We start from the raw sequence: 23,161 nt of genomic DNA on the forward strand, positions 1-23,161 counted from the left end.
TATAATCTCATTGCATGACTATTGATTTTCGTACTTGCATAAGGAATCACAAACCTTAACACCAATATTCTTACTAAAGCATAATTACTCATCAACATAACTCACATATCACATCATCATATCTCAAAACTATTACTAATAACCAAGTTTATTTTGTCCAATGATCTTCATGAAAGTTTTTATTATATCCTTCTCAGATATCTATCACTTTGATACTAATTTTCATGTGTTGCTTTTCATAAGCTCAAACAAATATAAGTGAAGATCATGAGCATAATTTTTCTTCTTTCTCTCAAAATAATTTAAGTGAAGCAAGAGAGAATTTCTTGAAAATTTTGCTAACTCTCAAATAAATATAAGTGAAGCAAGAGAGCATTTCTTCAAAAATACTAAGCACACCATGCTCAAAAAGATATAAGTGAAGCACTAGAGCAAGTCCTATTGCTCATAAAAAATTAAGTGAAGCATAGAGAGCAATTCTAACAAGTCATGACATAATTTTGGCTCTCTCAAATAGGTGTGTCTAGAAAGGATTGAAGACTTAAAACACAAAATAAAACAAGCAAAGACTCATATCATACAAGACGCTCCAAGCAAAACACATATCATGTGAGGAATAAAAATATAGTTTCGAGTAAAATACTGATAGTCGTTGGAAGAAAGCGGGGATGCCACTCTGGGGCATCCCCAAGCTTAGTTGGTTGCTCATTTTTGGATAATAGCTTGGGATGCCGGGGCATACCCAAGCTTAGGCTCTTCTATCCTTCCTTCATCCATCATAAGATAACCCAAAACTTGAAAACTTCAATCACACAAAACTCAACAAAACCTTTGTGAGATCCGCTAGTGTAAGAAAAATAAATCACTACTATAAGTGTTGTATCAAACCAATTCATATTTTGTTTTTGTATTATATCTACTGTATTCCAACTTTTCTATGGCAAAAACTCATCAAATAAAACCATAGAGCCATCAAAATAAGCACACATCACAAAGAAAACAGAATCTGTCAAAACAGATCAGTCTGTAGCAATCTGACTATTTCGAATACTTCTGTAACTCCATTTTTTGAAAAATTAGGACGACCTGAGAAATTTGTATATTGATATACTGCAATTGGAATGGGTATTTTATCGCTCTCTGGTAAAAAAATTATAATTATTTTCGTGAGCGCAAAAGTTTTTGTTTTTTAGCAAGATCAAACAACTATCACCCAAGAAGATCCTAAAGGCTTTACTTGGCACAAACACTAATTAAAACACAAAAAACACAATCATAATAGTAGCATAATTGTGCTAACACTCAAAAACAGGAAGCAAAAAAGCAAAAATAAATTTTATTCATTGGGTTACCTCCCAACAAGCGTTATAGTTTTACACCCTTAGCTAGGCATAAAGTAAGGATCGAAGTTTTGTCATCTTTGGTTTGAGATCCATAAGATGCCCTCATGACTGATTCATATGGTGGCCTAATTCTTGTTCTAGGAAAGTGTTCCATACCCTTCCTCAAAGGAAATTGGAACCTAATATTGCCTTCTTTCATATCAATCACGACACCGATAGTGCGTAGAAACGGTCTACCAAGAATAATTGGACAAGACGGATTGCAATCAATATCAAGAACAATAAAATCTATGGGCACATAATTCCTATTTGCAAGAATAATAACATCATTAATTCTTCCCGTAGGCTTTTTAATAGTAGAATCCGCCAAGTGCAAATTCAAAGAACATTCTTCAAGATTATTAAAACCAAGCACATCACATAAATATTTTGGAATTGTAGAAACACTAGCACCCAATTCACACAAATCAAAACACTCATAATTTTTAGTCTTGACTTTCATAGTAGGTTCCCATTCATCATGCAATTTTCTAGGAATTGATACTTCTAATTCCAATTTTTCTTCAAAAGCTTTAATCATAGCATCAACAATATGTTTAGTAAAATCTTTATTTTGTTCATAGGCATGGGGTGAATTTATCATGGATACCAACAAAGAAATACAATCAATCAAAGAGCAACTATCATAATTAAAGTCTTTGTAATACAAAAGAGTGGGCACATCACTAGCTAAAGTTTTGACCTCTCCAAACTCACTTTCATCGATTTTTTCAACAAGATTTTCACCCTCCGAAATATTGGGACGCCTTCTACCTGAAGTTAAATCTTCTCCAGTCCCTTTTTAATCAATCTTAACTTTACTAAACAAGGAATCAATAGAAGAAACACTAATCATTTTAAGATCTTCATCACTTTTGCGAAAGAAATCACTAGAAAACGCTTTTTCCAAAAATTCTCTTTTAGCTCTAAGCATAGCGGTTCTTTTCTTACTTTCATCCATAGAAACATAGAGAGCTTTAATTGATTCATCTACTTTAGGAACAAAAAATTTCATCCTGAGATTTTCTACATCAAGAGCAATTCTATCAACACTTCTAGACAAATCATCAATCTGATTCAACTTTTCTTCTATGGAAGTGCTGAAAACTTTTTGTGTGTTGATAAATTCTTTAATATTATTCTCAAGATCAGAGGTGTTCCTATTATTATTATAAGATTGATTTCCATAGGAATTACCATAATTATTAGAGGAATTACTAGGAAAAGTCCTAGGATTAAAATTACCTCTATAAGCATTGTTGTTGAAATTATTTTGAGAGATAAAATTCACATCTATGGCATCACTATTGTTCTCAATCAAAGTAGAAAAAGGCATATCATTAAAATCAAGACGAGCACTTTTACTAGCAACCAATTTCATAAGAGCATCAACTTTTTCACTCAAAGAAGAAATTTCTTCAATCGAATTAACTTTTTTACTAGTAGGAGCCCTTTCGGTATGCCATTGTGAATAATTTGCCATAATATTATCAAGCAAGGCTTCACCCAAAGTAATTTCCATAAAAGTACCATCCACGGCAAAATCTAAAAGATTATGAGAAACAAAATTCAACCCCGCATAAAATTTTTGTATGATCATCCAAAGATTTAACCCAAGAGTTGGGCAATTCCTTAGCATCATTTTCATCCTTTCCCAAGATTGTGCAACATGCTCATGTTCAAGTTGCTTGAAATTCATGATTTGGGATCTAAGGAAAATAATTTTTTGGGAGTAAAAATACTTAGTGATAAAAGCATCCTTGCACTTATTCCAAGAATCCATACTATTATGAGGCAAAGAAGAGAACCAATTTTTTTGCAGAATCACGCAAGGAAAACGGAAATAATTTCATCTTCACCACATCATTGTCCACATCTTTTTTCTTTTACATATCGCATAATTCCACGAAGGTATTAAGATGGGACGCGGCATCCTCATTAGGAGTACCAGAAAATTGGTCTTTCATAATAAGATTCAGCAAAGCAGTATTAATATCACAAGACTCCGCACTAGTGACGGGAGGAGCAAGCGGAGTGCCAATAAAATCATTGTTGTTGGTATTTGATAAATCACATAACTTGGTGTTATCTTGAGTCATGATGACCACACAACAAGATTGCACTCAAAAAATAGATCTGGCAAGAAAACGGCGAACGAAAAAAGAGAGGCGAATAAAACGACAATTTTTTGTGAAGTGGGGGAGAGGAAAACGACAGTCAAATGGCAAATAATGTAAATTGTGAGGAGATGAGATTTGTGATTAGGAACCTAGTATATGTTGAAGATCCTCCCCGGCAGCGGCGCCAGAAATTCCTTTTGATGTCGCTTGAAGCTACGTCGGTATTTCCCCAAAGAGGAAGGGATGATGCAGCACAACGGAGGTAGGTATTTCCCTTAGATATGAAACCAAGGTTATCGGACCAGTAGGAGAACCAATCAACACAACGTAAACAACCCTTGCACACAGATAACAAATCCTCGCAGCCCGACGTGTTAAAGGGGTTGTCAATCCCTTCCGGGGTACGACGCCTCAAGATAGGCAAAAGACGTGAGGTAAATTTGTAGTAGATTGATAGATCGAACACCAAATAAAATAAATAGAAATAAAATGCAGCAAGGTATTTTTGGGTTTTTGGACTAATAGATCTGAAAATAAATGCAAGAGAAAAATAGATCGCAAAGGCAAATATATGAGAAAGAAGACCCGGGGGCCGTAGGTTTCACTAGTGGCTTCTCTAGAGAAAAGTAGCAAACAGTGGGTAAACAAATTACTGTTGGGAAATTGATAGAACTTCAAATGATCATGACGATATCCAGGCAATGATCATTATATAGGCATCACGTCCAAGATTAGTAGACCGACTCCTGCCTGCATCTACTACTATTACTCCACACATCGACCGCTATCCAGCATGCATCTAGTGTATTAAGTTCATGGAGAAACGTAGTAATGCAATAAGAACGATGACATGATGTAGACAAAATCTATCTATGTAGAGATAGACCCCATCATTTTATCCTTAGTAGCAACGATACATACGTGTCGGTTCCCTTTCTGTCACTGGGATCAAGCACCGTAAGATCGAACCCAGTACAAAGCACATCTTCCCATTGCAAGATAAGTAGATCAAGTTGGCTAAACAAAAACCAAATATCAGAGAAGAAATATGAGGCTATAAGCAATCATGCATAAAAGAGATTAAAGAAACTCAAATACTTTCATGGATATAAAAAGATATAACTGATCATTGATAACCCACAAGTATAGGAGATCGCAAAAGTTTTCGAGAAGTAAGAGTGTCGAACCCAACGAGGAGCTAAAGGCAGAACAAATATTCCCTCAAGTTCTATCGACCACCGATACAACTCTACATACGCTTGACATTCGCTTTACCTAGAACAAGTATGAAACTAGAAGTATTTTGTAGGTGTTGTTGGATAGGTTTTCAAGGTAATAAAGAGCATGTAAATAAAGAGTAGGGGCTGTTTAGATAAAGACACAACTAAGTTAGTTTTAGTAAAGAGCTTTTTGTTACGAGAAAGTTATTTGTCCCTAGGCAATCGGTAACCAGACCGGTAATCATTATTGCAATTTTATTTGAGGGAGAGGCATAATCTAACATACTTTCTCTACTTGGATCATATGCACTTATGTTTGGAACTCTAGCAAGCATCCGCAACTACTAAAGATCATTAAGGTAAAACCCAACCATAGCATTAAAGTATCAAGTCCTCTTTATCCCATACGCAAACAACCTACTTACTCGGGTATGTGCTTCTGTCACTCACGCCACCCACCATAAGCAAATCATGGACATATTGCAAACCCTACAGCGGGGATCCCTCACGCTTGCGCGACACGGAGAGCACCATAGGACATCACCAATAATAAAACATGCAACTCAAACCAATCACAATCATCAAATAGCCCATAGGACAAAACGGATCTACTCAAACATCATAGGATAGCCATACATCATTGGGAAATAATATATAGCGTTGAGCACCATGTTTAAGTAGATATTACAGCGGGTAAGAGAGAGGTTACACTGCTGCATAGAGGGGGGAAGAGTCGGTGATGATGGTGGTGAAGTTGTTGGTGAAGATTGCGGTGACGATGATGGCCCCCGGTGGCACTCCGGTGCCACCGGAAGCGAGGGGGGAGAGCCCTCCTTATTCTTCTTCTTCCTTGACCTTCCCCCTAGATGGGAGAAGGGTTTCCCCTCTGGTCCATGGCCTCCATGGCACGGGAGGGGCGAGAGCCCCTCCAAGATTGGATTTGTCTCTCTGTCTCTCTCTGTTTCTGCGTTCTCAGATTCTGCCCTTTCACCGTTTCTTATATTCCCGGAGATCCGTAACTCCGATTGGGCTGAAATTTTAACACAATCTCTACCTAGATATTAGCTCTCTTGCGGCGAAGGAAGGGCACCAACCGCCTTACGGGGTGGCCACGAGGGTCAGGGGCGCGCCCAGGGGGTGGGGCGCGGCCCCCTGCCTCGTGCCTCCCTCGGGCACCGTCTCGCGTGGATTTTTCTTCCCAAAAATCATATATATTCCAAAAAAATCTCCATCAGTTTTTATCCCGTTTGGACTCCGTTTGATATGGATATTCTGCAAAACAAAAACATGCAACAAATAGGAACTGACACTGGGCACTGGATCGATATGTTAGTCCCAAAAATAGTATAAGAAGTTGCCAAAAGTATATGAAAGTTGTAGAATATTGGCATGGAACAATCAAAAATTATAGATACGACGGAGACGTATCAATCATAAACTCGAAGTTCATCAGATCCCAACAAACACACCGCAAAAGAGTTACATCATATGGATCTCCAACAGACCATTGTATTGAGGATCAAGAGAGAGAGAGATGAAGCCATCTAGCTACTAACTACGGCCCCGAAGGTCTACAAAGGATCACTCACACATCATCGGAGAGGCACCAATAGAGGTGGTGAACCCCATCCGAGATGGTATCTAGATTGGATCTGGTGGTTCTGGACTCTGCGGCGGCTGGATGAATATTTCATTGACTCCTCTAGGATTTCTGGAATATTGGGGTATTTATAGAGCAAAGAGGCGGTCCGGGGAGCACCCGAGGTGGGCACAACCCACCAAGGCGCACCTGGGCCTCATGGCGCGCCCTGGTGGGTGATACGTCTCCAGCGTATCTATAATTTTTGATTGTTCCATGCTATTATATTATTGTTTTGGATGTTTATGGCCTTTATTATACACTTTTATATTATTATTGGGACTAACCTATTAACCCAGAGCCTAGTGCCAGTTTCTGTTTTTTCCTTGTTTTAGAGTATTGCAGAAAAGGAAAATCAAACGGAGTCCAATTGACCTGAAACTTCACGGAACTTATTTTTGGACCAGAAGAAGCCCACGGAGTATCGGAGTTAGACCAGGAGAGTCCCGGGCTGCCCACAAGGGTGGGGGGCGCGCCCACCCCCCTGGGCGCGCCCCCTGCCTCGTGGACAGCCCGGAGGTCCACCGACGTACTTCTTCCTCCCATATATACCCATATACCCTAAAAACTACGGGGAGCACAATAGATCGGGAGTTCCGCCGCCAGAAGCCTCCGTAGCCACCGAAAACCAATCTAGACCCGTTCCGACACCCTGCCAGAGGGGGAATCCCTCTCCGGTGGCCATCTTCATCATCCCGGTGCTCTCCATGATGAGGAGGGAGTAGTTCTCCCTCGGGGCTGAGGGTATGTACCAGTAGCTATGTGTTTGATATCTCTCTCTCGTGTTCTTGAGGTGGCACGATCTTGATGTATCGTGAGCTTTTCTATTATAGTTGGATCTTATGATGTTTCTCCCCCTCTACTCTCTTGTAATGGATTGAGTTTTTCCTTTGAAGTTATCTTATCGGATTGAGTCTTTAAGGATTTGAGAACACTTGATGTATGTTTTGGTGATCAACTTGCGGGCTACGTGACCTTGGGAATCTATGCATAGCGGTTGGCACACGTTTTCGTCTTGACTCTACGGTAGAAACTTTGGGGCACTCTTTGAGGTTCTATGTGTTGGTTGAATAGATGAATCTGAGATTGTGTGATGCATATCGTATAATCATACCCACGAATACTTGAGGTGACATTTGAGTATCTAGGTGACATTAGGGTTTTGGTTGATTTGTGTCTTAAGGTGTTATTCTAGTACGAACTCTAGGGCTGTTTGTGACACTTACGGATTGATTGGAAAGAATAACTTTGAGGTGGTTTCGTACCCTACCATAATCTCTTCGTTTGTTCTCCGCTATTAGTGACTTGGAGTGACTCTTTGTTGCATGTTAAGGGGTAGCTATATGATCCAATTATGTTATTATTGTTGAGAGGACTTGCACTAGTTAAAGTATGAACCTTAGGCCTTGTTTCAACGCATTGCAATACCGTTTGTGCTCATTTTTATCATTAGTTACCTTGCTGTTTTTATATTTTCAGATTACAAATACCTTTATCTACTATCCATATTGCACTTGTATCACCATCTCTTCGCCGAACTAGTGCACCTATACAATTTACCATTGTATTGGGTGTGTTGGGGACACAAGAGACTCTTTGTTATTTGGTTGCCGGGTTGTTTGAGAGAGACCATCTTCATCCTATGCCTCCCACGGATTGATAAACATTAGGTCATCCACTTGAGGGAAATTTGCTATTGTCCTACAAACCTCTGCACTTGGAGGCCCAACAACGTCTACAAGAAGAAGGTTGTGTAGTAGACATCAAGCTCTTTTCTAGCGTCGTTGCCGCGGAGGTTAGCGCTTAAAGGTATATCTTTAGATCTTGCAATCGAATCTTTTTGTTTCTTGTTTTATCACTAGTTTAGTTTATAAAATAAAACTAAAAATGGAATTAATTTTGCCTCATACGCTTCATCTTTTTAATATCTTTCGTGAGTATGATGGAAAGGAAAATTGTACCGAAGTGTTAGAAGAAGAATGCATTAAAATGGTTGGCACTAAATCTTTGGATGATGAGCATGATTGCAATGTTGTTAGTATGAACTCCTTGAATATCCATAGTACTAATGATGATTGCACTAGTTATGATGAAAATGTCTCCTATATACATGTCAATTTTTGTGGAGTGCATTGGGTTTGCAAGTACACACCAAATAGGGAAGGTAGATATTGTAAGAGGCATAACCATTTGGAAACTAAATTGTTGCAAGAAAGGCTAGATGTTTATGCTGAAAGATTCAATATTTATCGCCATCCTTGTGAACTTTGCAATGAACATGGTCATTTAAAGCTCCAATGCTATTTGTTTCATGATCAAGTCGTGTCCAAAAATTGTGATAACTTGATTACCCTTGAGCATCATAAAGAGCTTAGTCTTATTTTGGGTTATGAAGAAATGAAACATATAACTGAGGGTATTCCAAAATTTAATCTCGATAAATTTCTTGACTTTGATCTAGAAGAAATTTATATGTATTGTGCGGTGAATTGCATTGAAAACCCTTATATTGCCAATTACATAAAGAAAAGAAAACAAATAGAGGATGAAGAGAATACTAATGAAAGGGAAGAGACTTCCCAATACCCTCCTATTATTTCTTATGATGAATCAGGTAACGAGGAGGAACCTCCTATTCAACCAATCTCATTAATAAGGAGCTCAAAAAGAGGATTGAACCCACACATGATGTGGTGAAGAAGAAGAAAAGAAAAAGGAAGAGAGGTAAAAAGATATCTCTCCCAAATAATGCTGCTCCTATTACTGTTGTGCCTCATGAAAATATAATTGTGGAAGATAATGCTACTTCTTATGATCTTGAAAATCTTTTTGGCACTTGCTTGGAAGAATATGATAATTGCTATACTATTGGTGCTATCCATACTATTAATGATGAGAGTGATTATGCTTATGATATGAAAAGGCCCAAGCTTGGGGATGCTATGTTTGATGAAGATGATGTTTTTGAGAATATATTTGCTGCAATTAATGTTTGTCCCAAGCTTGGGGAAGCTATGTTTAATGAAGATGATATTTTTAGTCTCCCAAGTTTTGATATGCAAATTTATAATGATGATAGCATGCCTCCTACTTATGATGATTATATTGATGAAAGTGGGTTTGGAAGAGTGTCAACTTTAGGAAGTAATGATCCCACTATTTTGGAAGATGTTGAATCTTATTATGATAATTATGAAAGTGGATTTGGAGAGGTCATGACTTTATTTAGTGATGATTCCACTATCTTGGAAGAGGTTTCAATCGATTATGATGAGAACAAAGTTGCTACTTATGATAATTATTGTGATGATACATATGCTATAAAAAGTAGTGATGATTATATTTATAAAACTTGTCATGATTATGATTACCCTTTTTCTGAACATTACTCTTTTAAGGTGGAAACAATTTATAGTATTTGAGTTTCTAATGATACTTCCACTATTCCGAATGAAAAGAATCTTGCTTATGTGGAGAGTAGTAAATTTTCTATGCTTGTAGATCATGAAAAGAATGCTTTAGGTGCTGGTTATATTGTTGAATTCATTCATGATGCTACTGAAAATTATTATGAGGGGGGAACTTATGCTTGTAGGAATTGCAATAATATCAAGTTTCCTCTCTATGTGCTTAAAGTTTTGAAGTTATGCTTGTTTTACCTTCCTATGCAAGTTGATTCTTGTTTCCACAAGTTGTTTGCTCACCAAATACCTATGCATAGGAAGTGGGTTAGAATTAAATTTGCTAGTCATATTCTTCATGATGCTCTCTTTATGTTACAATTCTTATCTTTTATGTGAGCATCATTGAAATCATCATGCCTAGCTAGGGGCGTTAAACGATAGCGCTTGTTGGGAGGCAACCCAATTTTATTTTTGTACCTTGATTTTTGATCCTGTTTAGTAATAAATAATTCTTCTATCATCTGTTTATATGTGGTTTTATGCTTTTAATTAGTGTTTGTGCCAAGTAGAACCCTTGGGAAGACTTGGGGGAAGTCTTGTTGATCTTGCTGTAAAAAACAGAAACTTTAGCGCTCACGAGAATTGCTGACATTTTTTATTGGAGAGTGATATTTAGTTAATTCTTTTTGAAGAGGATTAATAGACAAATTCCTAAGGTCCACCAATTTATTTGAGAATTTTATGAGTTCCAGAAGTGTACGTTTTATCCAGATTACTACAGACTGTTCTGTTTTTGACAGATTCTGTTTTCTATGTGTTGTTTGCTTATTTTGATGAATCTATGAGTAGTATCGGAGGGTATGAACCATAGAGAAGTTGGAATACAGTAGATATTACACCAATATGAATTTAGAATGAGTTCACAACAGTACCTAAGTGGTGATTTATTTTCTTATACTAACAGAGCTTATGAGTTTTCTGTTAAGTTTTGTGTTGTGAAGTTTTCAAGTTTTGGGTAAAGATTCGATGGACTATGGAATAAGGACTGGCAAGAGCCTAAGATTGGGGGTGCCCAAGGCACCCCAAGGTAATATTAAAGGACAACCAAAAGCCTAAGCTTGGGGATGCCCCGGAAGGCATCCCCTCTTTCGTCTTCATTCATCGGTAACTTTACTTGGAGCTATATTTTTATTTACCACATGATATGTGTTTTGTCTGGAGCGTCAATTTATTTTGTTAGGATTTTATTGCTGTTTGAATAAAGTACAAAGATCTGAAATTCTTTAATGTTAGAGAGTCTTCATATAGTTGCATAATTATTCGACTACTCATTGATCTTCACTTATATCTTTCGGAGTAGTTTGTCGTTTGCTCTAGTGCTTCACTTATATCTTTTAGAGCACTGCGTGGTTTTATTTTGAAGAAATAGATGAACTCTCGTGCTTCACTTATATCATTTTGAGAGTCTCTAAACAGCATGGTAGTTTGCTTTGGTTATGAATTTAGTCCTAATATGATGTGCATCCAAGAGGGATATAATAAAAACTTTCATATAAAGTGCATTGAATACTATGAGAAGTTTGATACTTGATGTTTGTTTTGAGATATGGAGATGGTGATATTAGAGTCATGCTAGTTGAGTAGTTGTGAATTTGAGAAATACTTGTGTTGAAGTTTGTGATTCCCGTAGCATGCACGTATGGTGAACCGTTATGTGACGAAGTCGGAGCACGATTTATTTATTGATTGACCTCCTTATGAGTGGCGGTCGGGGATGAGCGATGGTCTTTTCCTACCAATCTATCCTCCTAGGAGCATGCACGTAGTACTTTGTTTCGATAATAATAAATTTTTGCAATAAATATGTGAGTTCTTTATGACTAATGTTGAGTCCATGGATTATACGCACTCTCACCCTTCCACCATTGCTAGCCTCTCTAATACCGCGCACCTTTCGCCGGTATCATAAACCCACCATATACCTTCCTCAAAACAGCCACCATACCTACCTATCATGGCATTTCTATAGCCATTCCGAGATATATTGCCATGCAACTTTCACCGTTCCGTTTACTATGACACGCTCCATCATTGTCATATTGCTTTGCAAGATCATGTAGTTGACATTTTAGTTGTGGCAAAGCCACCGTTCATAATTCTTTCATACATGTCACTCATGAGTCATTGCACATCCCGGTACACCGTCGGAGGCATTCATATATAGTCATACTTTGTTCTAGTATCGAGTTGTAATCTTTGAGTTGTAAATAAATAGAAGTGTGATGATCATCATTAATAGAGCATTGTCCCCAAAAAAGAGAAGACATGCCAAATAAAAGAAAGGCCAAATAAAAAAAGAAAGGAAAATAAAAAGGGGCAATGTTACTATCCTTTTACCACACTTGTGCTTCAAAGTAGCACCATGATCTTCATGATAGAGAGTCTCTTATGTTGTCACTTTCATATACTAGTGGAAATTTTCATTATAGAAATTGGCTTGTATATTCAAACAATGGGCTTCCTCAAATGTCCTAAGTCTTCGTGAGCAAGCAAGTTGGATGCACACCCACTTAGTTTCTTTTGTTGAGCTTTCATGCATTTATAGCTCTAGTGCATCCGTTGCATGGCAATCCCTACTCACTCACATTGATATCTATTAATGGGCATCACCATAGCCCGTTGATACGCCTAGTTGATGTGAGACTGTCTTCTCCCTTTTTGTCTTCTCCACAACCACCCTTCTATTCCACCTATAGTGCTATATCCATGGCTCACGCTCATATATTGCGTGAAGATTGAAAAATTTTGAGAACATCAAAAGTATGAAACAATTTCTTGGCTTGTCATCAGGGTTGTGCATGATTTAAATATTTTGTGTGGTGAATATGGAGCATAGCCAGACTATATGATTTTGTAGGGATAGCTTTCTTTGGCCATGTTATTTTGAGAAGACATAATTTCTTAGTTAGTATGCTTGAAGTATTATTATTTCTATGTCAATATTAAACTTTTGTCTTGAATCTTATGGATCTGAACATTCATGCCAAAATGAAGAGAATTACTTAGAGAAATATGTTAGGTAGCATTCCACATCAAAAGTTCTGTTTTTATCATTTACCTACTCGAGGACGAGCAGGAATTAAGCTTGGGGATGCTGAGTTGTACTGCGCTCTTCAAGTGTGCTTCTTCCCCCTTCTCCCTCTTACCATGGCAAGTCCTTGGGAAATAACTCCGATGGGCAGAAAAAGGAAGGCGTTAAGAGACCCTCCTGGCCCAACCCTAGACACTCTAAGATCCTTTTTCAAACCTGCTCTGCTCCCATTTAAGGAAAAAGAATTTCACATTCTTCCTGAAAGGAAGGGAGGATTAGGAAAGTCCTATTGATTGCTGCTTTCTCCAGACCGCCGGGAAAAGCATGAAAAAAAGGCTCGAATGGTACGATCCCTCCGTCACCCCAGAATGAAAGGGGTGATCTCGTAGTTCTTGGTCTGTGAAGATGCGTTGTTAGGTGCTCCATTTTCCTATACGTCTCCAATGTATCTATAATTTTTTTATTGTTCCATGCTGTTATATTATCTGTTTTGGATATTTATGGGCTTTATTACACACTTTTATATTACTTTTGGGACTAACCTGTTAACCCAGAGACTAGTGCCAGTTTCTATTTTTTTCCTTATTTTAGAGTATCGCAGAAAAGGAAAATCAAACGGAGTCCAATTGACCTGAAACTTCACGGAACTTATTTCTGGACCAGAAGAAGCCCATGGAGTATCGGAGTTGGACCAGGAGAGTCCCGGGCTGCCCACAAGGGTGGGGGCGCGCCCCTTGCCTCGTGGACAGCCCGGAGGTCCACCGACGTACTTCTTCCTCCCATATATACCCATATACCCTAAAACTTCGGGGAGCACAATAGATCGGGAGTTCCACCGCCAGAAGCCTCCGTAGCCACCGAAAACCAATCAAGACCCGTTCCGGCACCCTGCCGGAGGGGGAATCCCTCTCCGGTGGCCATCTTCATCATCCCGGTGCTCTCCATGACGAGGAGGGAGTAGTTCTCCCTCGGGGCTGAGGGTATGTACCAGTAGCTATGTGTTTGATCCCTCTCTCTCGTGTTCTTGAGGTGGCACGATCTTGATGTATCACGAGCTTTGCTATTATAGTTGGATCTTATGATGTTTCTCCCCCTCTACTCTCTTGTAATGGATTGATTTTTCCCTTTGAAGTTATCTTATCGGATTGAGTCTTTAAGGATTTGAGAACACTTGATGTATGTTTTGGTGATCAACTTGCGGGTTACGTGACCTTGGGAATCTATGCATAGGGGTTGGCACACGTTTTCGTCTTGACTCTCCGGTAGAAACTTTGGGGCACTCTTTGAGGTTCTATGTGTTGGTTGAATAGATGAATCTGAGATTGTGTGATGCATATCGTATAATCATACCCACGGATACTTGAGGTGACATTGGAGTATCTAGGTGACATTAGGGTTTTGGTTGATTTGTATCTTAAGGTGTTATTCTAGTACGAACTCTAGGGATGTTTGTGACACTTATAGGAATAGCCCAACGGATTGATTGGAAAGAATAACTTTGAGGTGGTTTCATACCCAACCATAATCTGTTCGTTTGTTCTCCGCTATTAGTGACTTTGGAGTGACTCTTTGTTGCATGTTGAGGGGTAGCTATATGATCCAATTATGTTATTATTGTTGAGAGGACTTGCACTAGTGAAAGTATGAACCCTAGGCCTTGTTTCAACGCATTGCAATACCGTTTGTGCTCACTTTTATCATTAGTTACCTTACTGTTTTTATATTTTCAGATTACAAATACCTTTATCTACTATCCATATTGCACTTGTATCACCATCTCTTCGCCGAACTAGTGCACCTATACAATTTACCATTGTATTGGGTGTGTTGGGGACACAAGAGACTCTTTGTTATTTGGTTGCAGTGTTGTTTGAGAGAGACCATCTTCATCCTACGCCTCCCACGGATTGATAAACCTTAGGTCATCCACTTGAGGGAAATTTGCTACTGTCCTACAAACCTCTGCACTTGGAGGCTCAACAACGTCTACAAGAAGAAGGTTGTGTAGTAGACATCAGTGGGTTGTGCCTCCCTCGGGGCACCCCCAGGCGCAGCCAGAGCCCGTTGTGTTCCTTCTGGCCCATAAAAATTTTCCGTGGAGTTTTGTGGTATTTGGACTCCGTCTGATATTGATTTTCTGCGATGTAAAAAACATGGAAAAAAAACAACAACTGGCACCCTGCCGGAGGGGGAATCCCTCTCCGGTGGCCATCTTCATCATCCCGGTGCTCTCCACGACGAGGAGGGAGTAGTTCTCCCTCGGGGCTGAGGGTATGTACCAGTAGCTATGTGTTTGATCTCTCTCTCTCTCTCTCGTGTTCTTGAGGTGGCACGATCTTGATGTATCGAGAGCTTTGCTATTATAGTTGGATCTTATGATGTTTCTCCCCCTCTACTCTCTTGTAATGGATTGAGTTTTCCCTTTGAAGTTATCTTATCGGATTGAGTCTTTAAGGATTTGAGAACACTTGATGTATGTTTTGGTGATCAACTTGTGGGTTACGTGACAGGGGTTGGCACACGTTTTTGTCTTGACTCTCTGGTAGAAACTTTGGGGCACTCTTTGAGGTTCTATGTGTTGGTTGAATATATGAATCTGAGATTGTGTGATGCATATCGTATAATCATACTCACGGATACTTGAGGTGACATTGGAGTATCTAGGTGACATTAGGGTTTTGGTTCATTTGTGTCTTAAGGTGTTATTCTAGTACGGACTCTAGGGATGTTTGTGACACTTATAGCCCAACGGATTGATTGAAAAGAATAACTTTGAGGTGGTTTCGTACCCTACCATAATCTCTTCGTTTGTTCTCCGCTATTAGTGACTTTGGAGTGAATCTTTGTTGCATGTTGAGGGATAGCTATATGATCCAATTATGTTATTATTGTTGAGAGGACTTGAACTAGTGAAAGTATGAACCCTAGGCCTTGTTTCAACGCATTGCAATACCGTTTGTGCTCACTTTTATCATTAGTTACCTTACTGTTTTTATATTTTCAGATTACAAATACCTTTATCTACTATCCATATTGCACTTGTATCACCATCTCTTCGCCGAACTAGTGCACATATACAATTTACCATTGTATTGGGTGTGTTGGGGACACAAAAGACTCTTTGTTATTTGGTTGCAGTGTTGTTTGAGAGAGACCATCTTCATCCTACGCCTCCCACGGATTGATAAACCTTAGGTCATCCACTTGAGGGGAATCCGGTACTGTCCTACAAACCTCTACACTTGGAGGCCCAACAACGTCTACAAGAAGAAAGTTGTGTAGTAGACATCAGTGGGTTGTGCCCCCCTCGAGGCACCCCCAGGCGCAGCCAGGTCCTGTTGTGTTCCTTCTGAACCATAAAAAATTTCCGTGGAGTTTTGTGGTATTTGGACTCTGTTTGATATTGATTTTCTGCGATGTAAAAAACATGGAAAAAAACAACAACTGACACTTGGCACTATGTCAATAGGTTAGCACCAAAAAATGATATAAAATAATTATAAAACATCCAAGATTGATAATATAACAATATGGAACAATAAAAAATTATAGATATGTTAGAGACGTATCAGTGACCCAGATGATGTGCAGAGGCCAAACCAAGCATCAGATTCGTGTGTTCACTGGTCCGGTTCGAGAGCTCAAACCCAATTTCAAGCGCCACATTTGGCTATCCTTCACAAAATTCCAGATTTTCTAGCACTGATTCCAAATCAATCACGGGCCACTGTCCCATCTGCATATCTATAGTTGCTTTGCTCGTGCAATGTCTGATCGCTCATTTCCAAAACTTGTTACCGATTTGAGGGTGGGGATGGCAGACAAGTTACCTTGTTCATCATGCAGCCCCATTGTTGCTTTTGCAGTGGATTTCCAGAGCGTGCTTCGGCCAATGCCTACTTGATCAATTGCAGAGCCTGCAGGCGCCATGGTGTAGGCATGCGCGCCCGCTCCTCCGACGTGGATTCGGTGAAGATAATTTCCTCCATGATCCCAAACTCGAACTCGAGCCTGCGCTGCCAGATATAGACATCTCGCAGCCACTCTACGCGGAGATCGAGCTAGACTTCTGCATTCTGCCTCGCCCGCCGCAATTCCTTCGAGCACCTCTCCGATCGCTGGACCGCCTTCCAGATCTGATTCGCTCGCGCATCCCACCACCGCGAGCACAAATCCGGCAAATCCTCCGGCGCGACCGCCCTGTGAGACCAAAGCAGCGGGTCTCCTCCGAGGAAGAGGTGAGTCTCGCTCAACGGCGGCGACGGCCGGGCGATACGCGCGGCAACGAACGTTCGTGGGATGTCGGGATCCAGGTGATCCACGGGGTCTGAAGGGAAACGGCGACGAGAGAGGGCATATGGTGACTAACGGAGTGGTGTGGGAGGCAGGTGGCGATGGCGAGGCGAGCGGCGCGACGGATCTAGGGTGGGGGAGGGTCGCCGTCGCGGGGGGCGAGAGCATTTTTCAAATCCTCCTCATCATGGCATGTTCTCAAATGACTAGTCGCCGATCGAAACGCAGGCATGTAATAGTACTACTCTATACTTACTTATAAAAGAGCAAACATTATCTTCTCTAAATGCACCCCACAAAACGTATATGGATACATTACCACCGCATGATCAGTCCCACTAAACTAAATCTAACGGCTAGCCTTAACCTAATTTGTTCTCTGTGTGCACTTAGCAATTTACATTGACTGACCGTACTCCACCGTGGAGGAAAATATGAAAGTCCACGTCTAGTCAATTAGAAAACTATAATCACGGACACTCCTATTAAGAAACTAATCACAGTGCATCTAATTATTAGAAAACTAATCACAAACGCATCTTATTATTAGGAAACTAATCACGGGCGCATCCTATTATTAGGAAAATAATCACGCGCATCTTATTAAGAAATTAATCATGGACGCATCTAATTATTAGGAAACTAATCACGGACGCATCCTATTAGATAACTAATCATGAACGCATCTAATTATTAGGAAACTAATCGCGAGCGCATCCTATCGTCTCGGGAATCGCGATTGTGAGTCGCCTGCCGTCACCAGCCCACCACCCACGCGAGCCATAGTGGGAGACACGCGAGAAGGAGCTGCGGCTTCCTCCGAACACACACACCTGTCGTCGTCGCTTTCGTCTTCTTCCTGGAGGCCAGGTCACTTTTCTACTGACTGCAACGACTTCGTCCACGTCCTGGCATGCTCTCCATCTTGCAGCATGTAGGAGAGAGTAGATGGTAAGTTCACCAAGTAGCATCAAGTAGCATCGTATAGCATAATCCTAACCGATGATCCTCCCCTCGTCGCCCTGTGAGAGAGCGATTACCGGTCGTATCTGGCACTTGGAAGGGTGTGTTTTATTAAGTATCCGGTTCTAGTTGTCATAAGGTCAAGGTACAACTCCAAGTCGTCCTGTTACCGAAGATCACGGCTATTCGAATAGATTAACTTCCCTGCAGGGGTGCACCACATAACCCAACATGCTCGATCCCATTTGGCCGGACACACTTTCCTGGGTCATGCCCGGCCTCGAAAGATCAACACGTCACAGCCCTACCTAGGCACAATAGAGAGGTTAGCACGCCGGTCTAAATCCTATGGCGCAGGGGTCTGGGCCCATCGCCCATTGCACACCTGCATGTCGCGTACGCGGCCGAAAGCAGAACTAGCCCCCTTAATACAAGAGCAGGCTTATGGTCCAATCCGGCGCGCGCCACTCAGTCGCTGACGTCACGAAGGCTTCGGCTGATACCACGACGTCGAGTGCCCATAATTGTCCCCACGTAGATGGTTAGTGCGTATAGGCCAATAGCCAGACTCAGATCAAATACCAAGATCTCGTTAAACGTGTTAAGTATCCGCGAACACCGACCAAGGCCAGGCCCACCTCTCTCCTAGGTGGTCTCAACCTGCCCTGTCGCTCCGCCACAAAGTAACAGTCGGGGGCCATCGGGAACCCAGGCCCACCTCTACCGGGATGGAGCCACCTGCCCCTTCAGCCCCCAACTCCGAACAGTACCACAGGTAATGTAGCTGTGTAAAGTATATAGTATATGTCTGTGATCACCTCCCGAAGTGATCACGGCCCAGTAGTATAGCATGGCAGACGGACAAGAGTGTAGGGCCACTGATGGAACACTAGCATCCTATACTAAGCAGTAGGATAGCAGGTAATGGTAACAACAGTAGTAGCAAGGACAGGCTATGCAACATGATAGGATTAAGGGAAAGCAGTAACATGCTACACTACTCTAATGCAAGCAGTAGAGAGAAGAGTAGGCGATATCTGGTGATCAAAGGGGGGGCTTGCCTGGTTGCTCAGGCAAGAAGGAGGGGTCGTCAACACCATAGTCGTACTGGGTAGCAGCGGCGTCGGTATCGGTGTCTAGCAAGAGAAGAGGGGGAAGAAACAATGAATACAATGCAAACAGATGCGTAACGATGCATGACAAAGCAATGCGTGATGCTAGGCGTGCCCTAACGCGGTATGAGGTGATACCGGTGAAGGGGGGGAAACATCCGGGAAAGTATTCCCGAAGTTCCACGTTTTCGGACCGGTGAACCGGAGGGGGAAAGTTGCGTGTTCGCTATGCTAGGGATGCGTGGCGGACGAACGGGCTGCGTATCCGGATTCGTCTCGTCGTTCTGAGCAACTTTCATGTAGAAAGCATTTTCATCCGAGTTACGGATTATTTTATATGATTTTCTAAGGTTTTATTAATTTTTGGAATTAATGATTTAATTCAACATTATCCAGAACAGTAAAGGATGACGTCAGCATGACATCATGCCGACGTCAGCAGTCAACTGTGCAGTTGACTGGGTCAACTACGTGTGGGGCCCACATGTCATTGGCTGTTTAATTAGTAGGTTAATTAAACAATGCCAATTAGTTTAATTATTGGTTATGTTAATCTAATCAGGTTTAATTAGTTTAATTAATTCTTTAATTAACTAATTAATTATCATTTTAATTAATATTAATTATTAATTATTAATTCATTTTTTTAATTAATTTAATCATTATTATTATTTTTATATATATCATTTTCGTTCAGGGGGTGGGGCCCCAACGTCATAGGCCCAGGGGCCTTAGTGGGCGCCGGACGCTAGCAGGCGAACGACGCGGCCCGAACGGGCACACGCCCAGGGGCGGCCGGACGAACCCGATGGGCATGGGCGGGGCGCTGCCCGCCAGGACGCGGGATGAGGCCGTGGCCACGGTGGGGCTCGCCGGCCGGCCACGGCAGGCGGAGGCGGACACAGGAGGCGGCGCGGTGCGACGGCCAGGAGCAGAGCAGCAGCAAGGGGGTGGCCACGGCGCGGGAGCTAGGCGAGGAGGGCCGCGGGTGCACGCACAGGGCGCGGTCGGCGAGGACGGCCGGAGCGGGGAGGGCTGCGGGAGGTGCGGGGTCAGGGGGGCTGCGGTCGCGGAACGCGAGCTTGCAAGGTGGGCGCGGCGGAGCAGCAGCTCGAGGAGCAGGGCGCGGTCGATGCGTGCGTGCAAGCACGGTGAGGCCGCGAGGCAGGCCGACACGGGGCTAGGCAGAGCGGCAACGACGAGGAACGAGCGGGGCGCGCGCGCAGCGCTGGCAGTCGGTGCCGCGCGAGGGAGAGCGGAGGGAGCGAGGCTCACAGCGGGTCGCAAGGCACGGGCAGCGGGCTCGGTGGAGGTCGGGGAGGGCCGTTGTGGAGGGGGACGGGGACGAGCGACGGAGTGGAGGAGGACGGCGAGGTGGCGGCGTCCTGGCATGGGGGGCGGTGAGCTCCGGGCGCGGGGCGGCGTCGAGCGGCGTCGGCCTCCTCTGGATCCCGATCCAGATCGGGAGAGAGGAGGGGGGCGTCGTGGGGAGAGTGGGGGTGGGGGTAGGTTAGGGTTTCGGGGGATAGGGGCCATATAGGCAGGGAGGTGCGGGGTGGGCCGGCCTTGTTGGGCCTGAGGCCAGCTGGGTCGGGGCCCAGCGGGGGTTGGGGTTCTCTTTTTTTTCGCTTTCCTATTATCTTTTGATTATTTTCTTTATCTGTTTATTTATTTACTTTTCTGTTTTAAATCATTTTAGTTTATTTAGTGCATTTAATTATTTTAGTAAATGATGATTTCTTTACCAACATTTATTATGGATTATTTGACACATTAGGAACAATTTAGTTTTGACTTTTGAAAACTTTAATTGTTTTAACTTTAATTCAAATTTGAATTTGGTTTGGTTCCGAGCTAACACGAGATTATCAACAATAATCGAGGTGACGTGGCACCATTACCAGAGGGTTACTATAGCTTGGTTACCCAGGCGTCACAAGGGCGCCGCCTCAAAGCTGGACTACTGATTCACCTGCGTCGACAACGCCGCCCAGTTGGTGAGAGGACACGGTCGCTGCGGCCGCTCGCAGGCCTGAACGACGGAGCCGCTCGCCTTCACGCGAACGCGCCGCATGCACGCACTAATCAGGTAAGCACCGAGTGTTGTTTTTTTACTGTCATCGCTACCTCGCCGGTGGTGACACATCTAGAAGTATAGGAACTAGAGATGAGGCAATGAGAAACAGAGGCGCGCTGGAGCACACACAGTTGGGTTTCAGGCAACCAATGCCTTCTTTCTTTTTTTATTTTTTCACTGATTTTCACGTACCTGCAACAGACATCCTTGTTTTTTTAAGTACTGACTACCGGTTATTACATGGCTAACTCACGACTACATAGTGAACTCACAGACAAATTCGTTGAACCAAGACCTTACTTGCAGTCATGAAATTACGTGAAAAAACCCAGAAGTTTGCATAAGTTTTAGTGAAAAAAATAAAGTTCGCATAAGTTTTACTAAAAAAACTCTGAAGTTTGCATAAGTTTATTTGTTTGTCCAGCAGATACATGGCAATTGTAATTTTACATGAGCATTTTCATACCGTCCTTATCTACAGTTGAGTTAACATATTTTCCTGATAGAATACTTGGACCACATACAAGAGAAACAAAAAATGCATGTTGATTATGATGATGACGAATGTAGGATATTTTGTGGTCATGATAAATTCTCATATCATTTATTTTATTTCATTATTACACTCTACATTACATACTACGCACGAACACTTTGGTAGAGGTGACGAGTTCGCATCATACAGAGAGACCAACCATGTTTCTTCGAATATCTTGAATCATGATCCTTATGACTTCATCTCTACTACTTATAAAAAGTACATTTTTTCATTTGACTATTTCCTGACTTGAGAGGTAAGGTATGTTTTATCCACTAGAGTTGCTAAAATTGAAAGCATGTCTGCAGTTTTTTTCTTTCTAAACCGGTATTTGTTGGCTTTTTTGCCACTGTTATTCTTACAAGTGGTAGCCTACGCATGTTGAAGACCATTTCCAAATTATTTATCTTCGTATCATTATTACTATAAACTGAGAGGATATTTGTTATATTGTCAAAAAATTGAATGTTGAGCCCTTAAAGAAATGTGTAGTACTCAAGTAACTGCTTCAAGTTGTCGTATTAATGCTTTTGTCGAGTGAATAACAAGTATAATTATGCAATTTATCACTGTAACTTTTTTTGGTTTACATGTTCTATTTTCATAATAAAGTAAGTCACTTTTCTTGCCTTCAGACATTATAATACTTGTGTGCAATAGTAGAATCGGATGGTCCAACTAGCATTTTTTTTGTCTTGTTTCACAGCTGATTCTATGCAGTCAAGACATCTCTACACTTCTCTATCTTACAATGGATTCCTCTTTTCAACAAATCATAGAGGTCTCTTCCCACTATTGTGGTTGACACTCAATTGTAATAATAATTCTTGACTGGAGTTTGTTGGCACTGAAACGGTTCCTTAGCTTGTCCTAAGTGACATTTTCATGTGTGATTATACTTGCATAAATGTGTGCATATGGAGAATCATGATGAATCTTTTAAATAATTTTGAGTTTTATACATTGGGAACACTGGGTGGTCTTTTAATACAGGAGACATGTTGATTAAGGAGAAACGATATTTCAAATTGTTTGTACGAGTAGGGAATAAGAGATTGTGTATTTTATAGGGAAAATTCAAATTTATAAATAAATTGTCTTGTATTAAGTTTAGTATAGTGTGTTAATCCAAATAGACGTGTGTTGCACGTGCACACTTATTAGTTCAAATAAACGCGCGTTACACGTGCACACTTACTAGTAGTAGTACAAATCAGCAAAGCGAGGTCACCGACGGTCGCGGATCCGATCGTGGCACCCACGCCAAAACGTCCGAGTGAATCCACCATCTTTCCCCTTGATGATTCAGCCTTGCACGACCC

This window comes from Triticum urartu, chromosome 2 (assembly GCF_003073215.2).
Source record: "Triticum urartu cultivar G1812 chromosome 2, Tu2.1, whole genome shotgun sequence".
In the NCBI taxonomy this organism is placed as follows: domain Eukaryota; kingdom Viridiplantae; phylum Streptophyta; class Magnoliopsida; order Poales; family Poaceae; genus Triticum; species Triticum urartu.